Genomic DNA, 19082 nt, shown 5'->3' with positions numbered 1-19082 from the left:
ATTGTGGCTAATGAGACAAGCTGGTTTCAATAACCATGGGTTGCTCACAGTTTCTAATAATTCACACTATAAGCAGAGAAAGATTTTCTCTCTCTCTCTGTTACAGATGCTTTCCCTCAACACTGCTTCTGACTGTCCTGCTAAGGTCCTCTGCAGGGAGATATCTCCATTCTTTACACACCACACAAGAGCGTTCTCACATCAGAAAACAGGGGGAGGAATCAGCCTGCCTGGTCACTTTCAAAAGACTTTTCTGCTCATCCAGTATAATTTTAAATAAACAAACAACTCGCCTATTAAGCATTTTCCCCTCGTGGCTTCCTGCACCTGAATTTTCCTCCCCATCTCCCCTCACACAGCACACCCTCAAGTTGTGTTGCTATTGTAGCCAGGGCAGCAGAAGCCCACCAAGACCCAAAATGCCACTTCCCCACTCAAGACCTCCATCTAAACTTTCTTGCTGTGCCTCCCAGGGACGTCCATGTCAAAGATGGTCATTCTGCGCTTACTTGTCCTGGTTGCAAAAGACCACCAAAACTGCAGTTGAGTTACAGAATTCTGCAGAAAGCAGTATTTTCATTATTTTTGTTTGCAAACTGCAGGCCATTAATAATTTTCTCTGCAGTTACCCCCACACGATTAGCATTTCAGCCTGGGTGAGGCTGGACCACCCATAGCTGGAGAGCGGTAAAGTGACTGCAACCTGCACGGCTGAAGGCCAGGAGGAAAGAAAGGCTGATGCTGAATCCCCTTCACACATCTCCCAGGCAATAGGGAAAAGGCCTGGGCTCTAGCTAATTTATGAATCATTCCCTCCTAGCACATAAACCACCCACTTGTGTGGCAGAAAAAGAGCAGAGGCGTGCGTCACCGCTTGGAGAAAGCAAGGCAAGCAGAAACCTCGCTCACTCTGACAGAATTCTAAAATTTCAGAGGAAGAGCAGAGAAAGCCACCACCAATCAAGCTGCCCTGCACTGGTCCAAAGCCCCAGGGTATTCCAAGGTAAGCCTCCAGGGAGCTCCTGGACATCTGCTCCTTCAGGAGTCCCAGAATCAGGTAGGATAAGATTCCATGGAGCTGCGCATGCACCCTCACACTGCAATCACAGCATAACTGGTCCTAATAAACCAAGAAAGAAATGGAGAAGCTCAAATTTCTTTTGGAAATGGGGAAGCCAAGCTGAGGAATGGGTCTGGTGACTCCATTCAGGACTTGGCTACACAAATGGTGGTCAGGAGACTTGAGAAGGAACAGGGAGGTGCCGCTTCCCAGCAAGAACTCTCCCAGGGCTGCAGGATGATGTGCCAGTGCCGCACTGCTTATGGGCGTGCAAGCCATTGGGAATGGAAGAGTTCCGGAGGCACAGGCAGTTCTGTGACACAGAACACAAGTACAGCACTGTATCCTCGGGACAGCTGTTTACATGATTTCCCACTCCTTCCTGGTGGGTTTAGTTTGCACTCTGAAAATAGAATTTATCGGCCAATGCACGTGAGAAAAGATGACAAACAACTGGCAACTGTTTGCACTCCCAAGGTGAAGCTTCCAAATTTTCATAAGCAGTTCTCCATGCTTCCTAGAATCCAAACACCAAACTAGTCCCAAGGGTACACCCATGCCCAGGAACAGACCTCTTGATGCCACTGAGTGAAAACACCCCAGGTGATGTAGAAATGCCTTGCATGGATCCCAGGAGCCAGATTCCTATCTCTTTTGCTCATTGCAGGCCCTTACAACACAGCTTCACTGAAATCAGCAGGAATGCCTGCAGACAAAGGTCTTGCACACCCGGGGTGAAGATCATAATCTAACTTTCTGAAGCCTCTCTTACTGCAGGACTGGAAACTTCAGGGAAAGCAACTTATTGGCAAAACCTGAAGACCCACATAACCCATCTGCTTTAAACAGTCTTGCAAAACTATTGTGTCAGCTTAGGAGTTGCCTTCCCAGTGCCCACTGCTGTGACCGCTCCAGGCTCCAGCAGCCAGGAAAACTGCTGAGGGAGCCTCCCTCAGCCAGAGGCTGCACTGCTGCCACTGTCCTGCTGCAGTATATCCTCAGAAGGTACCTGTGACCCAGAGGCAGGAAGGATCAGCCCCACAAACAATGGGGCACCCACATCATACCCCTCCTGGGAGCTTCAGCACACAGCGTCACTCACTGATCCAAAGTTTGGTTAAGTGCCTACCAGTCCTCACCTCAGCAGCCACGGACTGAGCTGGGGTTTCAGCCCTGTTTCCACTGCCTGGGACTGTATTTGCTCTCTGCAGTTAAAATCCCAGCAGTACTTCATCTCCACCAGGAATCTCTGCCCACCACCTCCACCCATCCATCTGCCCGGTCCTTCCCGCAGGCTCTTCCAACCCCCTCAAAGCCCTCGGTACCCACGCAGCTGATGAGAGTGCCAGGCAGTCAGCGTCACGGGTCCTCCCTTCTGTCAAGGACATTGGTGGCCTCCTCTAAGCTGATGGAGGGGACTTGCCAGGACAGCAGTCTTCTCCTTGGGGTTTCGCTGCTCTTCACGAGTCCATGTGGGTCGATACTCAGGTTGTACACACACACACACTTGTTTAAGATTCAGCAGTGCAGCGACTGCACTGAATTACACTCCCACTCCAGATCCCAGAAGCTTTCAGAGAAACTGAAATGCACACCTTGCAGAAAAATATCTCATAAGTAAGCCGGTAGCCTTCACTCGTACCTACATTCTGTGTGACACATCCGGACAGCACTTTGAATTATGCAGTTCAGACAGACCCGCTTGAGTTTACTTCATGATTTTGGTGACCCTTGGACTTTGCTTCAAACTGCCATGTATGCAAGCTAGTAAAACAACAAGCATATTACTTTATATCCAATGGCTGGTTATTAAATGTTTCTAGCTTCAGCACTTTAAAGGTCAAGAATCCACAGTTAATTAAGTTGTCACATGTAATTTCTCTAGCAAATGTTCATTTTGAATGGTTTAGAGTTAAAGCATCAAATGCCAACTTGCAGAACAAGAAAAATACATTCTGCTCATGCAAAGATAAGAAAATACTTTACAATACAGATAAATGAAAAATCAGATGCTCAGCATAAAAAAAATCAAAATAAAACTTGTAAAAACTCAATAGAAGTATTTTAAACGCCAGTCCTACCTTAGATAACAAAAAAGATTTATTTCAAACTAGCAAATAAGTTTTTGCTGAGTTTGTATTTTGCATTACTTTCTGCTTGGCCAATCTCTAGTTGATTTGAACCAGAATAATAAAAAAGGAGTTTAGCTGACTGTGAGGCACTCCATAGCTGTCTCAGAACACACTACTTGACTGCCCCAGAGATGTGCTTCCAGACACCAAGCAGCCAGCAGTCATGCTTACTTAGCCTTAAAATTCCTTTCAAAAGTATTTGTAACCATTCTACTTGACAAGCAGTTTATTCTGGATGGCATGCTGTGCTTTTGAAAGCTCCCTCAGTTAAAGTAATAAAAGTGACCCTCAGTAAATAAAAAGTGCTAGAAGCAGCAATTTACTCACTCCCCGCGAACTCAGGCCAAACTATGAAAACTGTGCAGGAAACCCATACACAGTGCCATGCAGATCTCTCCTTATACCTCTTTCCAGTGAAAAAAACTTTCTAAAGCTTGACAAGACACCAGATGCCCAGATTCAGCACACCAGCAAGAGCAAAAGGAAGGGAAAGGACACAGTTATTTTCAGGTAGATGATAAAAAAACCCCCAAAACCAGTTTGAAACACGTGGAGTGCTCATGGAGGACAAGTGCTAAAGCAGCATTGCTGCCCACTGGGATACAGTACCCAGTACAGAGACAAAATAAACTCAAAGGATGCCAAAAGGGGAATTTGTTAATAAAGGAAATGAAAGTTCGAAGGTAACAAGAAAGGCAACTAACAGAAAGGGCTATTACAAAAAAAAGGAAATGAAGTATCTTCCACCCTTCCTTTAAAGCTGCCCTAACTTACAGTAACTCACCATGAGCTCCTTGGCTTGTTTGAGGAATTTCTTGTGTTTCTGTACATACTCATTAAATAACAAATCCCTGCTAGTTCAGCAAAGCTTGGCACCCACTGCCATAGCAATAGACATAATTCCTTCACCAGAGTCTCACCAAAGGTGAGATGATAGGAAAATGAGAAATCTGAGTGTCACAGGCACAGAGGAGGGAAGAGTCTGCATTAAGAGTGAGGAACTCATTTCCATTCTCATTAGGATGTTTGGCACAACAATAGAGGATTTGGCTACTACAATTACAGTATCAAGAGATGAGGCCTAAATGATTACCAAAGTTTTGGTGCCTTCAAACATATTTATGATTCACTAAGTCCTTATCACGCCAAGACCCTCACAGCTGACAGTAACACAGCCAGGAATAGATTTTCTTTACAGGGGATAAATTTATATGTACCTCAAAAGCACACATAAGACCATAACTTCTCTAGTGTCTGAAGCTCTGATTGCACCTTTAGTAATAAAAATTAAAATGCATTGGGTTTGTGTTTTATTTATTTTCATTATCATTCTTGGCACTGATTTGTGGAAAAAAAATAAAAAAGAAAAAAAATGTACTAAGAGAAAAAGTATTATAGCTATACAGTTTTAAAATGTTTATAGAACTGGCATTTTTTTTATACCACTAACTGCATTTAATGTAGCCACTAAAAGAAAAACATTTTACAATGCAATTTAAGGTATCACTGTTAATACTAAAGTTATCACAGCAACTGTTAGCACTTTGGCAGTTCAATATGGCAAACCTTGTTGCTGCAACCTCACTGAGGTTGCAGGAGCACGGACATTTTTAAAAGCATTTAGGTTCAAGTATGTCAAGATAGTCTGATAAATTTAATCACAGTAAGCAATACAATGTCTAAGGATTTATGCTCTTCATTTTTTTTCTCTGGTTTTATGAGTACCTTGACCAGAAAGATAAGTATTAGGATTTCGGTAGCCATTAATCTCTTCCTGGATTATTTTACGATGCCGAGAGTGCCAGCCTGTCCCGCAGCTGCCACGCCAGCACAAGCCTGGTACCTCAGAGGATGTGCCAAATGCTTTGTGTTCAGCGCAAGGCACAGCCCCATGGAACCACCTGAGGCCCGCAGCGAGCAGAGAGGATGCCAGGCTGCTGATCAGCTATTGGGGCAGATAGTGGCACTGCCTGTTTGCCTATATTAGGGCTGGATGACTCTACTCTGGCTTGGCTTTCAGGAAGTCCAGAATCCTGCTCCAAGTCACTGCATGCTCAGAAAGCACCAATGCTGCTCATAGAAGGTCAAAACAGCTCTGGGTCACCTTTGTAAAGCTGCTGCAGCCCACATTTAAAACAGATCAGTGAAACACACCCTCCATCTTCTCAAAATATTAGAGACATTTGGAGAGAAACAAGGAGGACAGCATATAGTCAAATCTCAGTGGGCCAGCCATTCATCTCAGCTCAAGTCTTCTCTCCCCAGACTGGTTTTGCACTGCTCTGCTCCATCAAGATCATGGATTCCTTCCCTGTGGCAATCAACTCCACCAGCCAAAACAAGGCAAGCTTCAGAGATGACCCGCAGACTGAAGAAGGCCCAGCACCAACCACTCTAAATAACACAACAGAAATGACTGTTTCAACATTGGCCAAAACTGAACTTCCTTTTCAATCAGCCAAATTTTTTTATTGTGCATGATACATGTATCACTCTGCTTTTCTCTCCTGGAATGGCACTGCAGCGGTGGGGATAAGGTAGGTTATGACAATGCACAACCCCAGATGGCTATCAATGATTTGTGTTTGAGAGATTACAGATCCTTATCTTGGGGCATTACTTGCAGTAAAATCAGTCAATTTTGACAGCTAATCTAGAGGTCCATACACATTGTTGCTCAAAGGCTCAGCAGGTATTGCTAAGATCTGTTTTCAGATAACCCAACTATTTACCTACTCTAAAAAACACATATGAAAGGATGTGCTTTATCTCTTCACCAGAGGGTTAAAGCTAAAGGTGAATGAAGTGCAATTTGCAGGCTGGGGGTGGGGGGCAGGGAGGTGGGCCCCACAGTTAAATTCAAAACCAGCCTCATTTTCAGTGGGGCACTGACCACATCCCCAGCCCATACCAAACCACAACGGGCATTATTTAATAAGATGGAACAACTGCAGGTAAACAGGGACAATTTTTCAATGAAGCTTGATTTCAAGCCTAAGGGACAAACATTGCCATGGCATGATTTTGCTATCAGTGGTATGCGTACCTACGCTTCAGCCCCAAACCCACTCAGCTGTAAACACTTCAGAGAGTCACACAGAGCATTGTTGACAAATCCCAAGTTTTATGATCTAACTCTGTGTTGTCCCTTGGGCAATACTCACCAACACTTGCGGGGGCAAACCCTGGGGCTTCAGCAGGCTTGGACCACTATCTCATGACATTTTAGCTTGTTGTGCTGGCACATTTGCTGACAGGTTCACACAAGGGGCCTTTGTGGGTAGGAACAATGAGAGAGGCCTGCACAGCACAGGAAAATGGGTGGTGACCACCAAAGGCTGGAAAAAAGCCTCTTTCAAAGGAAGGTCTTTGAAAACATTCATTACACCCCACCCAGCTATTTTCACTACAATATTTCAGTACATAAAAACAACACAGGGAAAATAAACAGCCCACCCTTCAATATGTTGTAGGTTCTCCAATCCCTGAGAAGAAATCAGCAAGCCATAAAGATGTAGAAATCTTCACCAAAAAGAGCCATGAGAGGCCATCCACCAAAACCTCTCCACATCACCTTTCTTCTCTTATGCATCTCCAGGCTCTCTACGTAAGCTGACTCAAATAGACATCCTAATTTTTACAGTAAAATTGAAATTTAAAAGTGTATTGGCTAGTAAATACATGATAACAAGCATTTATAGGGATTGAAAAATAACAATATTGACACAATTGAAAAATTTGCTTAACAGTCCACTACAATGCATTTCAGCTGTAGGAAACTGAATTTCCTACCAATCTCAGCTAGAACTAATAAAATATTTCAGGTAAAACAGAAGCCAGAGAGAAAGAAGCAATAAGTAATCCATAATTAAATGGATCTCTGAAACCAGCAGACAGCTGTAAACTGGAAGCCAGTCTCACAGAGGCTTGTCTCCATCACAGTCAGTGAGGTTTCCAACAGAGCAGAGACTGAGCAGGTGAAGCCCCAGCCTCGTGAGCACAGAAGTAGCTCCTTCTCCTGAGGCTTTGGGCTGCTCTCTGATGATGCTCACTACAGAACCCTTACTCACAAGTTCTGTGTAGAAAGGCAGCGGAGCACCCACAAGAGAATTTCCTCCACTTTGTGTCACCTTGTTTCAAGCATGAGGTCTCTGTGATGGATGCTCTAAAGACTGCAGCGGGGGCACACGCCAACTCCCAATGAAAATGTTTTGTCTCCTTTAGAGAACATTTAAAACACTCACTAAAATTATTTTGCAGCATTGTCTGTTAATAAGTCATGCTCTGTCCTCCTGAAGTGTCACATCTTTTAATACTAAAGTTAAGAAAACAGATATTGCAATAAATTCTGCATTAAATAGTGCCATCCAAATCCATGGGTTTGGGTTTTAACCATGTTAACGTGCACTTGGTAATGATGGAAGTTAATGATTTCTCCTTCTCTTTCTCTTGGCAATTTGTAGCCATCCATGGTAAGATGATGGATATCCAGACAGACAGATTAAACAGCCATTTCTTTGGCAAGAATTATTATTTGGGAATAATAATTCCTGAATGTAACAATACAGATGCTCTAAATTTTGATCATTCCTTGTAACACAGCTTCCTCCATTTCCTGCAACAATGATCAAGTGCAGATTTTGAGGGCTAGGCTACGTTTTTTGCCCTCTGGGGTGTGGGTTTTTCTGCACAAACATCCTGGGACACAGCTCATTCTCAGCCCCTGCTTTCTCTTTGGAGGGCTGTTATATTACACAGTAGCTCTTTCACTGTCTCCCTCCTCCTAACAAAGTCATCAGGTTAGACTGGAGCAGTGATAACTTTGCGTGCTGTGATTCTGAGTTCTCATTAGTGTTCAAAAGTCTGCCACTAGTTTAAGTCAATAAAAATTGAAATTTAGTAGCTTCAGCTGGGGTAAATTTTGTACTTTGCTTACTACAAGGTAAAAGGATTGATACCCCCGGGTAAGACCACATCAGCTACCTGGCCAGAAAAGCAGCAGTCACTTCAGCCAAGTCAGGCAGTTCCTCTAAATTTACAGCTAAAACCAAAGCCTGGAGTGATGTAACCTGGGGGCAATCAGTAACCCCAAAACACACACCTTCAGCTCCTGGCAAAATCCTGAGGAGTCTTCTCACTGCTGACCTGCCCCTCCGCACCCATGCTCGGGGCAGAAGCCCGAGGGACATCGAAACTCCAGCACTTGAGGAGGAAACAGTTGTGGCCCCTCAACACTCAACTGCAGTATTTAAAATATTTTAAAAATTAAGGCTTGGTTCTGTCGGGAATTGGCTGCTAGCTCCTCTGACACATCATCCTGAATTACTCACTAAACACTAACTTTCAAAGGGAACTGATATGAAGGCAGTCTGTATTGTAACACAAGGTAAATAACTGGATGCAGTCTTTCTCTTCTGGTGTTTCTTGCTTTATTGCTTCCCTGCTCCTACCGACTACTAACTCCTAAATCTTTATGGAACTACAGTTAAAAAATGGTTACTCTGGGAAAAGGAAAAAAATATGAACACAAGAAGCAGCAAAGCTGGGAAGAAATTATGTATATATGCAAAAGTAAATTCACGTGGCCATATTTTTTTCTATTTTCTGGGTTTTACTTCAGAACTATGAATTAACATATCAGTATTTTGGCGTTATTCCTGTTGGAGCTTTTGCACTCCTTAAGTTTAAGCAAACAAGGCACTTATGGATATACTGGGCCCGATTCTCATCTGCACCATGGCCCCATCACCCCAAGAGGGCAGGAAGAATGAGTCAGCTGTAAGAAACTGTTTATGAAAAACATAAGTAGGAAGAACTCAATTCTTCCAGAAAAGAAACAAGACTTTTTTGTTTCATATGCCATCCACAACTGTAAACTTAACAACACATCACAACTAGGCAGGTCCTGGAGATCTATCAGAACTGTGCATCTGTCAGGGTGTGGTACCTCAATATTCACTGTTTTGATTCTAACTATACAGCAACCAAATTTCTGATGAGAATGTCCAAGATACACATGCTGAAATGCGTGCAACTGGAACAGTACACACAGAATGGCCACAGGAGTTACACAAAACAGATGGCATCTCCCAAGTCAGGAGTGAGGGTGCTCTCAACCCAGTAACTACCAACACTGTTTTGTAAACATACTTTGTGCCGCCTTACAGTGGTTCTTGGAAAATGAAATTTTTATTCTTCTCATACTTTCCCTAAATTATGTAACTTAATCAACCCAACTGCATCATTTCCCAAAAACTAAGTGCTTTCTAAGAAAATGGAAAAAGAAAAAAAAAAAAAAAAAAAGGAAAAAAATTTTTAAAAAAAGAAAAGAAGCTGCATTCACTGCCAAAAAATCATGGTTTTGTTGTTAGAAAACACAACTGGGATGGTATAGAGGCCAAAGCTGAGGCAGGCTGAGAAACAGCTGTAGCACCAGGAGCAGAAGCAGGGGAGGGCTGAGGCAGGCACAGAGAGAGCACCACGTAGGCATGTTGATGGAAGCTGAATCCAAAAGGGAACGTGGCTTCTTGTGCTAATGTATTCTTTTGAACTGTGTGTGTCTGCCAGTGCAGTTAGCTACCTTTGCACAGAACACGCTGCTGTGGCCAAGGGTAGTTATAAAAATATATTTACCCCTTCAGAGATAGGGGGAAATGGTCCTTTAGTACAGAATACAGAACATGAATAAATATTTAACTCTTTTACTGGAACAGCTTTATGCTGCTGTGAAATACATTTAAGACTGAGGCATATGGAAAGCAAGTCATAATTAAAGAGCAAGGCATAGTAACATCTTATGGAGACAATCTAAGTTGTACAAATATGACTTGATTTAATGTAGTTTTTAGTCAATGGTACACTTATAAAGCAACAAGCCTTGGAGAAATACACTTCATGAACATACTACTGATTTTATTACACATTTAAAAATTTTTAAAAGCTGTTTTATTCATGACTGTATATAAAAATTATCTATATAAACTCTTCTCCCTTGTTCTTATTATTATTTCCTCATAGAGATAATGGACTTCAATTTCTGTTGATTTTCAAGAAAACTTGAAAACACTGGGAAAAATCTTCAAGGACTGTAAGACAACAGCCATTACCAGAACAAACCCATGTGGATGAATATTTTAACCACAGTTTCTCCACTTAAGAGGAAACCAGTCTCTCAAATCACTAAGAATCAAACAGGAGATTTTCAGGACTGATACTAAATAAAGTTTCGTTATCTACCAATAAATGTTTACCACAGCTGAGAACAGTTTGTTTAGCTTTAACCAACAAAGCCTGGCAAAACCTTTCTAAAAACACAGTGAACAAAACCAATCCACCATGTAAGAAGTGGATTTAAGAAGAAAGAGGCTCTCCTCTATTTGCTATATTTTCAATTAAACTCCAACTCATAGTGAGGTAGGGCGTAGGTCGTTGCCTCTGCAGACACAGGGATTTTGTTCATTGTGATTACAGCAGGTTTTATTAAAAACCTGAATGAAGATTTGTTTCCCTGAAGCTCTAGCTTGCAAACAGCTCTGGGAGAAGGATGAATGACAGCGTCAAGCCTCATCAGCCCAGAAATGAAGAATGCCAACAACTTGTCTAACCTGTAGATCAGAGGTTGCACGATTCACTTGAATTAAAACAATTTGAATCTGAGCATTTCTTTAAAACAACAGTCTGACCAATTTGAGCAGCTTTCAAGGATGGAGAACCAAAGCCAACCCACTGCAGCATTTAGAAACTTGCTCTACTGGTCAGTCACCTTCACTGTCAAAATATTTGTACAGATTTTCTTTTTCCTCCATTATAATTTATTTCTTACTGCCTATTTTTAAAGGCCTTAAGTTATTTTGGGCCCACTGGTGTAACAACCCAATACCACTTCACTTGCAGTCTCTGTTCATGCTGTGAAAAACCTCCTAACCAACAGGTCTTGCATCACTCCTATGTTCTGTGCAGAAACTAGGTGCAAATTCAAACCCAACATTTAACATGAGAAAACATCAGGCCAGGCAGGAAAGAGCAAAGAATTACAGAGTCGATTTTGGAGAGGGGAGAAGAGAGACAGAGAAACAAGCAAGATAAGCTGTGGGGTTTTGGGAGAAAAAAACCCACACGCGCGCAAGCGCTCCCCAGCCCAATTCCCAGAAAATGCAGGGTTTGCCTCTGGTAACGCTGTTTCCCCTTCTGCCTTCCCCTGTGGAAACAGGCAGCAGCTCTACACAGCGAGTCACTCCTCAGGTGCTTCCAGAGTCACTGTTGTCACTCGTACTCGCTGTCACGCACCGTCAGCGCTCGCTGGGCCAGGCAGGAACATTTCTAGAGACAGATTGCTCTGGACAGTAAAACCCAAAGAGTGCTTACAGGCAGCAGCTGCAAAGCCTGTTTCTGTGACCTCTCCCTCCCCAGTGTTTACATGGGAAGGATGGAATGCCATAGAGCATACCCTCTGAGGTACAGTTGACTAAAACAGCTTTGCAAAGCCAATCTCAAAACATGTCTTTCCCACATTTTTGGGAGCTGCATTTATTTAAATTATCATCTTGAAGTATTAAACTCCTCACTTCCTGATTTTAGCATTAAAAACAAAACATTGGGAAAAACATACTTGCCATGAGATGTCCCATGTCTGACCCATCTGACTCCCACTCAGAGCAGGGATCCAATACTGACACTCCTCCCCATGCACAAACAGGGGACCCGAGGAGAGGAGTGACAGCAAAACCACCTGAAACTCCATCCAAACAATGATACTTGTGGTACAAAGGAAGAGGACACAGTGGACACAACAGAGCTCAGGATGAAGGACTAGCCCGTGATACTACAAAGGCAAGGTGTCCCCTCCCAAGTGTTTCTTGGAGGAATCACATCACACCTGCCCTGGGATCAATTCTTGCCTCATCACACTAACTTCAATGGAGTTATCCTGACTTGCACCAATGGGAGATTGGAACACAACTCTTCAAATAAGTTTTATGTTTTCTTGTGTTCTTCTAATGCCAAAAAACAGGAAATACTTTTCTCTCAGACTCTCCTGGGACATGTCACACTCCTTACACCAGATCAGCTATTAAGAGGCAGTGACTGTTCAGCATGGGAAGGAACATCTAGATATCCACATCAGCTCTGTTACTTGGCTACCAAGAAAGAGGGATAAAGATTTAAAAGAGAAAGTAGGTTGAAACAACAGTTTTGGGAAAAGTTTAAACAAAACAAGGGCTCTGCAAGGAAAAAAAGTAACTTTTCCTATAAATCTATTATAGAAAACAATGGGAGTTTCACATAATTCCAGAGGCCATGAGAGAATGAATCTGTAACTGGTCTGTGATATAGCATTTCCAATGACTCAATAAAAATCCATTTCAGTAGAGAAAAAGAAATAAAATATTGGGGAGCATTTGAAATGAAAACCATATAAAAAACACAAGAAAGACCACAAACAGAGGTTCATTAAATTATGTTCTCTTCCACACAGGAGCCTGAAACATGGAGAGAACTGGAAACCAGATTTTTATCAAACCATCTCTGGAGGAAGTAGATAACACAATTCAGAAAATGGGATAAAGATTTGGGAGTGCCGTCAGCAGATTTAGGGAGAGGAAAGGGAAAGCACACAACCAAAAAAAAAAATCCCATGAGTGCAGAAAGACTTCAAGAATATGGAAAACATTTCCAAGTGCAGAGCTAGAATTAGATAAAGAGAGGAGTCAAGAACTTTTCACCCTAAGTGTCATGCTTCACAGAGGGGAAAAGGTGCAGGTGTGCCTGAAATACAGGAACATCTGGACTTTGTTAAGTCCTAGTTATGCAAGCACAGATCATCTTAATTAACCAGGCTTTGAGAACTGTCAGGAGGACAAAGATTAATTCTGTTTAACTCCATGAATAACACTTTTTAAGAACAAAAGGGTTCAGCCTGCACAGTAGCTTAATCAAGAAAGATACACTTATTCCCACAGGGATCCAGTAAAGAAAAGGAAAAGATACTGGATAAAAACTTAAAATGGAAGATGAAAATTTACCTTCTATTAAGCAGTACCTTCATACAAATATATATGACTGCAACTGTGCAGATACAACTCAGCCCTCAAAAAACCACCAAAAAAACTAAAACAAACCTTATGTCAGGATCTATTTTCTGTATGCTCAAGTATTTTTTCCCATGTTTCTGCTCACAAGCTTGCTGTATCCTCACCCATGGCAAGTTCCCATGGCCACCTGCTCAGCGAGCCCCGTGCTACCCCTTGTTCTTGCAAGGCCACTGCCAGCCCTCCTCAGAAAGGTAAGTGCTCCCCTAGTGAAAACACCTGCCCTGTGAAGCAGAGTCCATTTCATTTATTGAAAAGCCTTTTCTAATTTGGCCTGAGTAAACTCCATTTCATGGCTGTCTGCCCAAATATCTCTGATCTTACATGCTTTATCCCTGGTCCAACTGCTCACCTAAATAACCTAAATTGGCTGATTTTCTAGTTTGCTTCTGGCACTCACATCACAGGCCAGGAGGAGCTGAGCCCTTTTGTCCTCCTCCCTGAGGGTGAATTGGAAGTTCAAACTAGAGCTTAGTCTAAGACTAGCTGTCCTTAGGATTTAATTCTGCATCTCCATCTGTATTTTACACTGAGTTTTCACCAGAGGTGTTGTTTTCCTATTTCCTTTCATGCTACTGTTTCAGTAGTTTTGGGAGCTACCTCTCTATTTCACTCTGTCATCAGGGAACTGGGGACCATTTTCTGCAGTGAAACTGTTTTGTTCAACATCCAATAAAGATCACAAATAAGTAAGTAAATGTGACAAACAGCAGAGTTTCCCCTGTATCTACACTGGCATTCACACCCCGTCAGTTTTGTTGCTCCATTTTGTTCTCTCCCAGGTGTAAGCACAGTGCCAACACATTGCACTGCTTTGTTATCCAGCCATGGCAATACAGCTTTGATGTTACTCAAAGTTTAACTCCACTGAAGTTGTGTTTCACGTGCCATGTACAGAATCACCTTGTGCATCACATCCCGCCTGCCTGTTGCTCTACACTGCAAACAGACCTCTGCCACCATACCTTCAGGTTATTGCCCTAAATTTGCATTTATATCAGTCAACTAGAACTTAGGGTTTCTTACAGTATGGCATTGTTATTACTCCATTGTATTGCTATCTAAATATTATGCCACTAAGTTCGCCTTTGAAGACAACTTTCATGTATTTGACCAGTATTGACAAAAAAGAATTCAGTAACTTGCTCTGCCATAAACACATTTTTAATAGCACCCTGCCCTTTTTTTTCTAAACACTTTGAAGCTGCAGTGAGAATAAAGGATTACCCAGAGAATGGGCATAATACAGAAGCAATGCTCAGAATATTATAGCATTACAGATTTCTAAAAACAGCCTCAGCCACAAGAAATGCTAAGGCACTACAGTACAATACAGACCCACATCGCTTACAAGATTAACACAAAGGTTTTTGTCAGATAAAAGTACTTTAGAAAGTTCATATGTGTGATATTTTCTCTTACATTACATATGAAAATATCAAGACATTAATGCATAATAAAATATTAAAACAATAGTTCCTTTGCACATTGTATTAGCCTGGGCCTGTAAGGAATTATCTGACCAAGACCAGCAAGACTATGTGCTCTAGCTAATAATCTGCACAGCTACACACAGAAAAAGAGTTTCCCCACCTTTTCAGGTGCCATTGTCTTAGTTTTTAGGGTGAGGAGAGGGAGTTAATACACTTCACAGATTGTGTGGACCAACAAGACCTAGCCTCCTCAAGGATTACAGTCCTTGCAGTCACACAGTGAAACAGAAATTGGCAGCAATAGCTGGAGAAGGAGAAGGAGCTGGAGAAAGGGCAGGTATTTTGAAGGATGGTCAGGAGCAAGTAATTTAGGCATGTGAGAGGGTAACTGTCCTTGACATTTGCAAACTGGCAAGCACTGTACAGCAGTGTCCAGGCTGCAACTATAAAATACTTTAAGTACTGCAGCTAAAGTTTAGCAGTGGTTCCCTATTTGGTCACTCAGAACTCAATGTCTTTAAATAAATACTTTCAATACAAACTACAAATGTACCAGTGAGCATGTCCAGCTTTTGCAAGACACTAAATATCCTTCACATACCCTGTGGCTAATGTTTTACCCTGGACACTGTCTACCCATTGCCAATATAATAAGAAGTCCAAGCATTTAAAAAATGATGAGAGGTAAAACTGGTTAACAAGAAAATGGTAAAATTTAAATGTTTGTAGATGTGTGTGCACATTCATGTATGTACACATCAGAATTACCATTAATTAATTATCAGAATGCACACACAAACTCAGAAAGGGACTCAGAAGTATTTGCCTTCCCATTCCTGAATTTTCGTGAGCAACTGGGACACAACTTCAAATGTCTCCATCTTAAAATAATAAATTAAGAAAAAAAAGAAAAAGACACAGACATACAGAGAGACAGAAAGGAAAGTATGTGTCTCACACCTGAACATCAAGAATGAAGACCTTCACAGTAACTGCTTTGTGTAACTCATGGTAGGAGCTACCAGTGCTGCAATGACAGAAATAATTTTCTCAGTTTTCGGCATTAGCAGACACATTCCTCAAGGTGGGATGGATAAAATTATACTGATAATTGCACTTCAAACTGTGCACAAACTTTGACTTGGCAATACTGTAGTACAGAAAAAGAAGAGGAAAAAGTAGGAGCTATCCCTCAGAAGCCAATGCCAGGATTCAGTATACCCATAATTTTATTGCCTGAAGCCTCTACTGAAAAGGCCCTTCCTCGCTCGGGAAGGGGGAGAAGGCAATAAAAACCAGGGGACAGAAGTAGGTTACAAGTAAACATTATCCAGTTAAACTGCTAATGGCAAGCTCTGTTGTTATATTTTTATCAATCCTTTTCTGCAAATTACTTTTATCAGTGATAATTTAGCTTTTATTTCATTATCTGGCACAGCAGACAAAAGGAAAACAGATTTGTTTTACAACAGCTCCAGCACTTGCTCTGTCCATTAACATTGACAGACGAAGGTAAATTAAAGCTCTTAGACCACATTTTCAGCACATGTAGCACTGAGGTCTCTGCTTCTAACCAATATGTGTTTCTAAAGGAGTACAGATTTCATGCTAACGCTTTTATTCTCTCCACACAGTTAATGCAAGTTTCTGTATTTTTTCATATTTCATATTTATTCTTCATTCAGTTCTATGTGCTTCCAAAAGCATCTCGGGACAATCAGGGAGATTCAATATTTTAAACAAGGAAAATACTATATTTCAGTCAAGTCAAGAGTGAAATAGCACTTTCCCTCCTTCCAGTTTTCTTAAGACCACAAAACCACAGAGAAATTGTGCTTGATTAAAATAATAAATAAGCATAAAGAACCCTTTGGAGGACTTTATTTTTTTCCAGTGCTCCTCTTCATCCTTTTTTAACCAATGTTTTCAGCTATTTTACTTACTTCAGTAGAGGTAAACAGATTGCTTTATGACTTTCATCTAAAATAATAAACTTATTTATAGAAGCTAATGTAGTGAGCCAGCGGTTCTGGGCAAACAGCGGGCTCCCCATTTAAACAACAGTTTAATGGCTTTGATTGCAAAGAATTTTGCAAGAAAAACAACCAAATATTATTAACTGCTCTAAAAGTGCAAGTAATTAGTCATTAGTAATACCATTCTAACAAAATAATACAGTCACTTCTGTTCTTTTATGAAGCAGCCTTTCACTTGGACTTATCAAAAAGCCATAATAGAAAACCAGAATTTCAAAGTCTGATCTGACAGCCAGATATTCTGGCTTGGTCTGAAGACTACTTGCGCTACCATTAAATATATACCTATATATTCTTTAGTTTTAGATATTTGGCATAGTTCTAATTTGTGATATACAACCCGCATAAAAGGGCTCTTTCTCAAAGGCAATAAATAATGCCATTAGCAGTTGCTCAGTCTGAAATTGCTGCCATAACCCAGGCATAAACATTTATTAACATATAATACAAAATTAAAAGCTGGTAACAAAGCATTTCAAAGAAAGAATATTCTACTTTGTAGAAGTAAAAGGAATGCGTTCTGCTACCATAATTTCCCTATTGACTATTCAAGTTTGTGACATATTACCCCAATACTGCCAAATGTCTTTATATTTTCTAATAAATCCCTAATTTGTCTCAAAATAAGATTTTTTAAAATCTCAGATAAACTTAATTTAGTTTTTCTGTCTCTTCAGCAAACATTACATGTCCAATTACAAATGCTACTGCTGGGGCAGGGCATACTGATGAAAATAGATTAATATTAAAGCACATGGAAATCTGGAAGAGCAAGAAAATACTTCTTGGACTACCACCAAGGCAATTTTAAAACACAAACATGAATATAATTTAATCATTTCCTTACAAGCAGCCTTCCCTACAGGGCTCCCAAAGAAATGACAAAAATGAAGTGTCAGACTATGTATTTTAAGAGGACCTTTACTGAGTTGGGGGAGGAGGAAGGACATGCTAGTTGAGTATTTTTAACCAGCCTTCCAGAGATGAGTCTAAATCAAGCTCTTACGAATCTTCCCTGTCATAACCCACTACAGAGGTCAAAGGTTGAAGCTTTCCCAGAGGTTCACTGTGCACAACAAACACTAAAAGTCCCTTAAATTTAGTTTATATATAACAGCAAAAGTGCTGTGGCCAGTGACATCCCATAGAGTCCCATTAGTACTGAACAGGGCATACACAAGGCAGGCAAAAGCACAAAATAGCCACATTTTCAGCTAGTCCTAGTACTCATGTCTGCACCAGTTAGTGCTCTTACATTCTTTAAAACATGCTGTGAAAGTACAACAAAACCAATCCCTTACTGCAGACATAGGACGTATTTTGCTATAAATAGTGTATTTTTCCCCTAATGTATTAGGATTATTTGTGAACTATTATTAAGCTTTACAAAAGGACTTGGGGGGGGGGGGGGGGGCTCACTTTTTTTCTTTGTTTTGAGCAGAGACCCAGTGAACAATTTTGAGCAATTTGAGATTGTGAGCTCTACAGGCTAGACTGGAGCAGCGAGTTCAATACCCTGCAGCTAACCTGGTGGGAGCTTGGCCACTCGGCCAGAGCTGAAGCCCTTGGCTCTCGTGCTAGGCATCTGACCTGTACACTATTTCATGTCTATAATTTATCTTCAAACAACATCAGGGAAATCAGTAGGAGAGGGAAGGAAGGCTGTTGGATGGGTGTGCTGAACTGTCTAGGAACCTGCCATTCCAACTACGCTTCGGACTCACTCTTCTAATACTTCCTCCAATCAACCAATAAAATAAAATAAAAATTAAAAAAAAAAACCTAAACAAAACCCAACAAAACACTTTTCCTTGAGCTGTTTGAAATGCTTTAAAAAAGTAAAAGAGTCAATATATTATGGAGGTGGTTCCAGAAGAAGCTATCAGCACGATCAAAGTGGTAAAGACAAACTACTGAGTTAAACAAGATATTGTCATCATCAGCATGCTCAACATAAGGAGATTTTTTTTTTCTGCCCCAAGCTGTTCATACAGCACTGGGGAAGAACAAAGGGACATTAATGATGCTGTTGCACGTACTGCACAGCCTGACCAGCATCAGAGATGTGTTGAAGAGCCTGAGGCCGCCAGTCTCTCGCTCCACCAGATGCCCTGTCTACAGCCACCCACCGCCTGCCACATCTGCTGCAGGTTCTGCAGAAGCCAGAGTCAAATACTTGGGGAAAGTTGAGTTTTCACGTGACACAAATGAGAATTTAGCTTCAGCTGGTTTGTGAGTGCAGCTGCTACAACTGCTACCTATAAACCTATCTTTTTCACACTCAGGTGATCTTTGACATTACCATGCCCTACAAATATCTGCAACTTGTTTGG

The 19082-nt window shown here is 41.4% G+C and overlaps 1 protein-coding gene and 1 long non-coding RNA gene across 4 annotated transcripts in view; one reads left to right on the top strand and one right to left on the bottom strand.

Annotated features, from left to right (window-relative positions):
• The window catches only part of LOC115484988 (uncharacterized), a 48402-nt gene extending 33768 nt beyond the window's left edge, over nucleotides 1-14634 (top strand). For 2 of the 3 annotated variants that reach the window (XR_007777037.1, XR_007777039.1), the window contains exons 3-5: nucleotides 821-5729; nucleotides 6666-6799; nucleotides 10210-14634. This is a non-coding gene — a long non-coding RNA (uncharacterized LOC115484988). The remainder of the gene's footprint in view (nucleotides 1-820; nucleotides 5730-6665; nucleotides 6800-10209) is intronic. The other variant, XR_007777038.1, reaches the window with a different exon arrangement.
• The window catches only part of EPAS1 (endothelial PAS domain protein 1), a 76820-nt gene that overhangs the window by 37600 nt on the left and 20138 nt on the right, over nucleotides 1-19082 (bottom strand). The window lies entirely within an intron of this gene.

This window comes from Serinus canaria, chromosome 3 (assembly GCF_022539315.1).
Source record: "Serinus canaria isolate serCan28SL12 chromosome 3, serCan2020, whole genome shotgun sequence".
Classification (NCBI taxonomy): Eukaryota; Metazoa; Chordata; class Aves; order Passeriformes; family Fringillidae; genus Serinus; species Serinus canaria.
The sequence above is the reverse complement of the archived record's forward strand: the minus strand, read 5'-3'. Positions and strand labels throughout refer to the sequence as shown.